This window comes from Lithobates pipiens, unplaced genomic scaffold (genome assembly GCF_037356315.1).
Source record: "Lithobates pipiens isolate NorthernLeopardFrog02 unplaced genomic scaffold, aLitPip1_a1.2 Scaffold_28, whole genome shotgun sequence".
Lineage (NCBI taxonomy): Eukaryota > Metazoa > Chordata > Amphibia > Anura > Ranidae > Lithobates > Lithobates pipiens.
In genome coordinates this window covers 185,135,320-185,145,243 of record NW_027507789.1, presented here as the reverse complement: position 1 = coordinate 185,145,243, position 9,924 = coordinate 185,135,320, and positions in this window count along the sequence as shown.

Here is a 9,924-nt window from a genome sequence, read left to right as displayed (position 1 = left end):
TGGAATCAAATCGAATCGTTGACCAGATGATCGTAATCGAATTGTGAGACCAGTGAAGATGCGCACCCCTAATGTACATCTGGTCTTGTTCACGGTGTTTGAGATCAGACCATCGTTTTCTGATTTGATGCTTTGATCGGTCTATCGAAAAATCACTCTGCAAAACGGCGATGACCTTCTCCAATATGATGTCCTTTCAGCTTTTGGGCCTTTCGTAATTGCGCAGCTTGCAGTTGTAATTATGCTTCTCTAGGATGCGCACCATCTCCACCATCTCACCCTTGCTCATGGGGGTTGCTTTGTGCCTCCTATGAGCTCCACCACCATAGGGGCTGCCTGTAATACGCCGAATCCACCATGTTGTCCCTCCCGAATGTTCCGCCGTGTGTCGCATGCAGAGGAGAGATGGCCACGTCCCAGCGTTATGATGCACTGAGAGCAGATTTTCGCTCAGTGTATATAAAGTCAGAATACACGGCCGATGGAATGGCCATAGGAACAATCTTGGAGTGGAGGACGAGCGATCGCCAATGCAAGAAAAGAGCCATAAAACGAAGGTACAATTGGAAATCGGGGCATAGGTGGTTAGTGGCCTATACTGCTTAGATTGAGGCCTATATTGGGACCATTTTATGAGTTAAGCCAGACATTATGGTTTGTCTTGTGTTCTGTCTTACAGGCATCGTATCATTTATCATGACAGATAAAATAACTGGACCTCATTTTTTTATCCCAATTCATTGACCCATACTGGGAGCTGCCCTGTCTCTGGAAGGTAAGAGTAGACACTACTCCAACAAAATATTGAGGAAAGTAGCTTTGGAGAAACTGCTCGAGTTGGTGAAACCAGTATACCCCAGGGCAGACATAAACTATGTCAGGACAAAAATATCAAACCTGAGGAGTACTTTTAAAAGGGAGCCCAACAAGGTCATGGACTCGCAGAGATCTGGATCATCAGCAGATGACATATATATCCCCAGGATGTGGTATTACAACAGCCTGCGGTTTTTGACTGAACAGACAGAACCCAGGCCATCGCTGTCTAGTTATACTCCCTTCAACATCTGCTGAGGCCACAGCTCCCGAGGTCCACTCAGGTCCTGCTGCACATGAAGAAGATGTGGAGGAGCCCAGCTTGACCCAGGTATAGCATTGTTGAACATATTTGTATTCAAAAATACAATGTTGATAACTAGACGTTATTGTTAAAATACTTCTGCCTTAACAAAGTGGTTTCCATATAATTAGACAGTAGTGACCAAGAATTAAAAATGTTGGGATCAGAATGATAGTCTTTTCTATTTGCCCACATTCAATTTGCAACAGTGAGGAGATCAAAATTGTTTGTGATTGATGGCCAAACCCTAAAAAAGATTCTAATTATGTCCCATTTTCATACACGGGAAAGTCAGTCTAGGGGGGACAGCGGTCAGCAGCCAGACGAAGTCCCATATCCCTCCCCTACACCCTCCTGCTAAAAGGGCCAGAAAGAGCAGGAATCTGGAGGAGGCCACAGCTGCCTTCCTCAGTCAGGCCCCTACTGCGCCCAGTACAGACCCAGATGAGGCTGAGGGATTAGCCGTGGTGACGGCCAATAAATGGCCAATAAATGAAGGCAGATGGATGGTGAGCAAAAGAGCAGGTGTGAGGAACTCATCCTGCAGCTCCTGAGCAAGGGGGTGAGGGGCCAAATTTCAGAAAACACACATTATTTTGTGGCCCCACATCCACCATCTCCAAAGCCACCACAGCAGCATGGCGGGCAGTGGCAATACCAGCCACAAGGCCGCTGGACTGGGGATTTTTACCCCTTCAACAATTACTAATTTCCTTTTTTTTTGTTGTTTTGGAATAATGATTTTATTGGTTATATTTTCTATATTTTTGTATGCATAGAATGCACTTTTTGGTTAAGTTCTTTGTATTTGGATGACAGATAGCATCTCTAATTTAATTAGATTTTTTTTTTTTGATGCACAATAAAAAAAACTGTGTAAAATAATACTTGGCTATGTGTTTTACTTCAAAGCATAACAATAATATTCTTGATATCACTAGAAAAAAAATGCCTTTGAAAATACGTGTGTCATAACTCCATCAGCAAAGCAGCTTCATTATTATCCCATTAAAGAAGAAGAGAATGTGCGCTGCATTTCAACATTTCATAATTTGCCACGTCACGAATATTAATTCTCCATTACGAACGCTAGTTTACAAGACCGATTGCTTCCGGCTCGTTCCTTGCTTCCGATCATGCGTGTTTGTACTTTGAACTTTTGTGTGACAGACTTTTGTACAGACGAGACTAACATCTGACAACAGACCGTTGTCCGCCGAAAATTTACTAGCCTGCCATTAAGCATTTGTAGGCCAAAAGTTGGACAACAATTGTCTGAAGGAGCGTACTAGCGGTCGGATTTTAGGCCAACAGTCTGTCATCACACAATCCCCTGCCAACAATTGGATCGTGTGTACAAGGCTCAAGGCTAGCCGTACAAACGTAGCTTTCTATTATTGAGCCCTGAAAACACTGTGGATTGGTGAAACTGTTAAACTAGCTATACACTAATAGACACTTTTTATTCAACTTACGGGCTGAGTGAAAAAAAATCAAACCGGTTTCTCCATCCATGTTAACTGTGGGAAGCCGCCTGTGACTCCTTGCCGTTTTAAAGCCGGCTTCCTACTGCACATGCGCGAGGTTCACTACATGCTGTGAATGTCTTGCAGCCCCGTGATGTGCAGGTTGCAGATGGGGGTGGGCGGAATAAGGTGATCTGAGCAGAAGTGGGAGTGGGTACCCCCCCCCCCCCCCAAAAAAAAAAAAATAATGTGCCAAAAGTTGAAAAGGAAGGGGTAGGAGGAGGAGGGAGAGTGGGACTTCCCTTTTTAGGGTGAAGTCCTGCTTTAAGGATCAGTCATATATACATAGATTAATGATGACTATAGATGAGTTATTTTTTTATTCAACCCGTGGGTCCTTTTTAGACCTTGATTTGGTCTGGGAAAACCCTCATTATAAATTCTTTTAAACCCAGGATTAGAACCATAATAGCTTCCAGATCTATATCCCAGCCTATTTCTCTATGGAACAAACCCATTGCCACTATTATTTCTCTTGGTCTGTCTCTGATTTTTTTTTCTGGGGTTGGTTTCACCAAAACCTCCCATAGGATCATCTCTACTCTGTGATAGAGAATGGTACAGTGACGGCCCATCCATAGAGGGCGCACAGGTGCCACCCCCCCATCCGTGCATCTGGCCCCCTGATCTACATATCAAGGCGACGGACTATGGATTCCAATGGGGTTGGGGTGCCTATTAGAGCCAGAGGCTCTAATAGGCACTGCGCTCCGAGCCCACCCAGTTGTGTGACTATAGCAAATTAATTTATCGCTATTTTGCCACTAAAGTTCCTCCTCGCCAATCAGGAGGTAGGTCCTGAGACCTGTTTCCTGATTGGCCGAAGTGGCAAACGATCCTATGGTTGCCTAGTGCTTAGGCAGAAGATAGAGGAGACGCACGGTGGAGGAAGCTGCTGGAGGAGTGGACACCGGAGCCGCTGCCCTCACCCCACCATACGCACGGCGGGCAGACCATGCTGGAGGACACCACAGCCCGCCATCTAGATCAGGTAAGTGCCGGGCGCCATTGTTTGCCACCCCCCCCCCCCCCCCAAAAGAAAAACCCACCAGCCACCACTGGGATGGTACCTATTTAGCAGAAGAATGCCAACGCTTCATTGTGAATTCTGATATCTATCCATTGAGACACTATAAGTTGAACCCCTTGCAACTTCTTCATGTCTCCTCAGTGATCACCATTGCATATATCTCTCCCCCAAATCATTTCTAATAGGTCTAGATTGAATATAGTCTTGTTTCCTACCATCTCTGGTGGCATTGAATCATCATCATGCTTTCCTTGTTGTTCTTCCCGCTTATCTCTGCGGTGTCCTTGAAGTGGGAATTGTTTACTGATTGATTTACTAAAGGCAAATAGACTGTGTAGTTTGCAAAGCGCAGTTGCTCCAGAGCTTAGTAAATGAGCAGTAGCTCTGCTGACTTCCATCATCCAATCATGTGCAAGCAAAAACACAGTTTTTTTATTTTCCTTGCATGTGATTAGGTATTCTGTGCAATCTCGATTACTTAGCTCTGGGGAAACTGCACTTTGCAAAGTTCACAGTCTATTTGCCTTTAGTAAATTAACCCCACAGTGTCCAACTTTTCTTGCCATTTGAACACTATCCCTATTTTGTAGTCTAGAATATCCTTGCAATATTTTTTATTTTTTTCTCTTTTTTGTTGAAGTTTCTCCCTCTCCAGAACCTTTTTTTAGGGTGTCTGTTAATGATTTATATTCCACCTCATTTATGTAGAAAATTAACTTCTCCTTCCAATCATTGATTTTTTCGCCCAGTCTGACCAACTTCCTTATTTTTTCCTTTTGAACTAGAAATTGACGGAAGCTGAGGCCTTCTGGATTAACGAATTTGAACTAGTATTGTCTTTTTTGAGGGTTCACCTCCTACCTCAGTGACAATGTCACATGCCTGGCGAAGGGGTCGTGCATGACTCCCAAATGTTGCAATCACTATTTTTGTGATGCAATAATGCTTTAATAAAAACTGTTTGGACCGATGATCCGTGGTGTGCTGGTAAAACTCTAGAGCTTTCTCCAGGAACATGTGCGATGGGCATATGGAATAATATATGCCTCCTACCCCAGACTTCTGGAGACCATGCCCTCTGTAATATTGATTTCTGTGTTCATCAAATTCTTAAAACAAGTAAAGATCAGTGGCTGCTGGTCCAACAGACCACCCAATCCCCCCCCCCCCCCCCCGACTGGTACTCACGCAGACGAGCTCTTGCCGGGGGATGCAGAGCGGAGAGATTGATCTGATGCTCCGATGTCGGCGGCCATCTCCCGGATCTCCCCGTTCATCCTCCCAGCCCCCGGTACTGCACCCCGTGCCCACACTTTTTTAAAGCCAATTAGAGCCTTGGGCTCTAATCATGTGCTTAAAAAAAAAAAAAAACATTGGAGTCCATGCGTCTGGCGCCCTGCATGTAGATTAGGGGCTGGGTGCATGGATTAGGGGGGCAATCACTACCTGACTCAAACACACCCCCCATGTTAAAACTGCGTCCAGCCATATATTCATAAATATCCATTGTTAACTAAAAATAACCTCACCTGTGGTAATCATAAACTGCACCACAGTGGCTATAATATCATACATAAATACTTCATAGTTACATAGTTGGTGAGATTGAAAAAAAAACACAAGTCCATCAAGTCCAACCTTTGTGTGTGCTTTTATGTCAATATTACATTGTATATCCCTGTATGTTGTGGTCATTTAGGTGCTTATCTAATAGTTTTTATAAATTTACCAAAATCAATACACACCTCAAAATTCACCAACTAAGTGTGTCATCACTGCGCCAGTGCCCACCCTCCCCCAGCTGCCACTTATATATATATAGCTAGATAAATCAAAAAGTAAATATAAATCAACAACTCCACTTTGTCAAATCAATATCAGACAGTATTTACGCTGCTAATCTGACCAGTATCCACTGTGACCACCAATGCCTTGGAATGAAGTACGCTGGTGTGAAGGATTGTGGTGATTTTGAAGTGCTTTTATTCAAGTTTTGTTCATGTGAGTGCATTAATGAGTGGCTTTTAAAAGTTTGCAATTAAAGATACTTTATAGTGTTGCACTATGGGAGGTCTCTCTTTTTCTCTTTGAGGGATTTTGAGGGATAGCCTTATTGGAGCCTGAAAAGAGGAAAAATACTTACTGAGTGCTGAACATCTACGGTCTTCATTTAAGTGATTCAAACGCCTGTTGAGCTTGGCACAAGAGTGCTAGGCGTTGTAGCTGGTGAGTGCTCCATCAAGGGGGGGTCACTGTCACGGTTGGTGTGGTGAAGGCTTTATCATTTTATGGACACTGACAAGAACTGCACATGAAAAGGATTTAATGGTCCTGTCTATAATAATATTAATAATTTTTTTGGACACTCTTTATGATTTTTGACTTTTTTCTTTTCGCTTGCATTTAAAGAATTATACACATTCGCGCTTTGTGGTTTAGGGATAATTACATTTGTTGTGTTGTTCACTAATATTTCAAAGGAAGTGTATATATTTGTTTATATATATATATATATATATATATATATATATATATATATATACACACAGACGTTTTATTTATAATAATTTATTTTTGAGTTAATCAAAGTTAGGGTGTCATTTACATACATCCTATAGACAAGTGTAACAAGGGTTAGGTGGTCACTTGCATTTACTTTATAGAGAATTGTTTATATATTTGCAGGGGTAGAATTTATATAGGGGGTGTTTGCACTAATTAAGCGCCACAAGGTGATATTGATTTGACAAAGTGGAGTTGTTGATTTATATTTACTTTTTGATTTATCTAGTTTTTATAAATTATCTATGCTCCTTGCTGAAACCACTACTTGTGGAAGTGAATTCCACATTCTTACCGCTCTTACAGTAGAAGAACCCTCTACACCAGGGATCTGCAATTAGCGGACCTCCAGCTGTTGCAAAACTACAAGTCCCATCATGCCTCTGGGTGTCAGGCTTGTGGCTGTCAGAGTCTTGCTATGCCTCATGGGATTTGTAGTTCTGCTACAGCTGGAGGTTCACTAATTGCATATCCCTGCTCTACACAGTTTAAGGTTAAAGCGCTTTTCTTCTAATTTTAGTAAATGGCCTCACGTCTTTAAGTTCCCTTGCACTGAAAAGTTTTATCCCTATTGTGGGGTCACCAGTACGGTATTTGTATATTGAAATCGTATCCCCTCTCATGCGTCTCTTCTGCAAAGAGAATAAATTCAGTGCTCGTAATCTTTCCTCATAAGTAAGGTCCTCCAGTCCCTTAATAGGCTTTGGTGCCCTTCTCTGGACCCTCTCCAGTTCCAGCACTTCTTTCCTGAGGACTGGAGCCCAGAACTGAATGGCATACTCCAGGCGTGGCCAGACCAGAGTCTTGTAGAGAGGTGCAAGCAGTATCTTTGGGGCAGAAAAAAAGTGGTGCAAGCAGTATCTTTGGGGCAGAAAAAAAGTGGTGCAAGCAGTATCTTTGGGGCAGAAAAAAAGTGGTGCAAGCAGTATCTTTGGGGCAGAAAAAAAGTGGTGCAAGCAGTATCTTTGGGGTGGTGCGGGAGTGGTGTATATCATTGGCACTGTGAGATTTTTTTTCTATGCTGTAATTAGCTGCAACTGTTACAGTAAGTGCAGGTAATTACAATTTAATCCTGTAAACACCGCACCCTCGATACATGAACAGATATCTGAATAAAATTTGCTTAAGCAGAACTAAACTCACTCAATCAACTATTTTTAATCCGTATTCTGCCAGCATTAGTAAAGACTGTAGATAGATAGGTATATTATATTTACTTGTGTTAAACTTTTTTTTCACTGGATTCCTGGTTTCTGGCCTTGGCCAAAATGTCATACATTAGAGTCTTCTTGGGCATTTATTTCTTTCTTTCATCCTGAGGAGAGGAAGAAGGGTTTTCTCAGCTAAGCACACCACTCTGCCTGCATGTCTGAGCTAAGGGCAGATGGATTTAAGGAAGTAAATGTTACATGAATCAACTGCCCTTACTCAATATGGCTGCAGCTAGGGGAGCGTTTTTCAAAATGGGACATGGGGACACAGATGGATAGGGGAGTTTGCATTAAAGAATAAAAATTAATTAAACACTGTTTTCAGTTTTGTCTTGCTCAGATACAGTTTAGTTCCTCTTTACAGAGGGAAGCCTCCAATTATAGGATATACTATACATTCATCTTTTTGTTCACAGAGTAAATATAACAAAAAGATAAACAATTAATAAATCACACTACAAGCATTGATTTTACTATTATTTTAGCAAATGTATTCTTCTATAGATGTTAATTAATACTGAATCCTTGTAAACACATAAATCACCCAATATAGTTGAAATGTGTATATAGATTAACGCTATTAAAATCCATTCAAAAGACCCCAGACCCCCATCCCCAGAAGGGAGCTTACTAAAGATATGGACCAGATAAAATACCTGTTCTTCTGAAAAGAAAAAATGAGTTTTACTGGGATGTTACCCAATTTCAGCATTAGATGGATAAGTAGAACCACATTGGCCACTTGCTGTATTATGAACATTTACGAATACATCCTCCACTGATACCACGGCTGCATTTCCTATTAAACATTCTGCCATTGTTGGGTCTTATTTCTGCCTATACATTGACCCTTTTCTAGAAGACAATCTCTTTTCACTGAAAGGTGAAAACACGAGTCCTTTACCAGATGGCCGAATAATTTTGATTTACACCATACCAGTGGCAGACAGTTTCATGGATGTCCCTTACGTAATATATTAGCACAGTAGTTCAGTTTAGCTGTGATGGTCTCTTACAGGCATCCAAGCATGTATCTTATATGGGTGTAATGTCTATTCATATGTGGAGGGCACCTTGTCTTCATGCCTGGGATGTCAAAGATATGCCCAAACTCGCCCATCTCTGGTTCTGCCCTTGACACTGTCATTCCTAATAACTCCAGTGGTCTTCATGTACACCTGCCTCACCGCACGAGATCTGTGAATGGGGTGGAAGAACCCAATTTTTTTACAGTAGTATCTGGTGGACTATCACAGTCTACCTCTCACTCAGATCTTGGTGCCAGAAGTTGTCTGTCTCATCTGCTCAGCTCTCAGCATGAAGGTATGCCCCTTATTTGGCAAGTAGTGGGGTTATTTAATCACCCTACTGGGTTCCTTAGTGGTTTGTCTCTTTGCAGTCTGGATTCTCAGGCTTCGCTTTGTAGCATCCACTCTTACCCCTTGTATTAGGCATATGTTTTAGCTGTTGTATCAGGTATTAATGCAACCCATTGTGCATCTTTCCAGGGGTGTTTAGGTTCCCTGCACCTTGGGATCTTGGATTCCTACCTTGTTAGATCTATTCTTGGGACTGGTATACCATGTAATCCCAGACTCCACTCTACAGAGGAGCCCTTTTCCATCGCAGCTGATTGCATCCCTGGCGGTTCTTGATACTTCCCAGTCATGTGCCGAATGTTGGGTGACATCAGCTGGTTCAATAGAAACCAGCTGACATTTGGTCCGGGTGTAATGCAGTTGGTCTTAATGAGAGGGCACACCTGACACTGGCCAGGGGCTCCAACTGCATGGGGGGCCCCTGCACTTTCCCCAAAGCAGCTGGTCCTTGAGCCCATGCTGCCCCGAAATTGGGGGCCCCATTAAGGCACAGAGAGTGATGGATACACAGGGGAGGCAAGCTGGCAGCGGTGCGCCGTGCTGTGCAGAACGATACCTATTATTTCACAGCCAGCAGGGAGGGGCAGGGCAGGCGCACCAGTGATGCTCTGACCCCTCCCCATGCAGTTTGAATGATCAGGACTCAGAGGCCACGGGGTAGGAGTTGGAGTGAGAGCTTCTGAATCGGCAGCACTGAGAGCCCACCTGTGGAAGTAGCATTGTGGATGATGTCATGGTGAGCCCAGCTGTCCAGCGCTGTTTGCACCGAAAGCCTTGGAATGCCCAGAAGGATGCTCCCTCCTCCGCCCCTCCTTCTGCCTGCTTGATTGGTATAGGTGAGTGCAGAGCTGGTGGTAGACACAAAGCCAAAAGTTTACATGCACTGTATCTCCACTGGAAAAGGGGGTACAACATGGATGGAATAATGGTGCTAGGGGATATCAAGGGTCTATGGGGGAAAACAATGCTGAGGGGAATCTAGGGTGTATAGGGGGTAGCAATGCTTGGGGTAGCTTGGGTGGCTATAGTGCTAAAAGTATCAGGGATGTAGAGAGGCCACAGTGTAGGCGGTATCAGGGATGTAGTGGGGTCACAA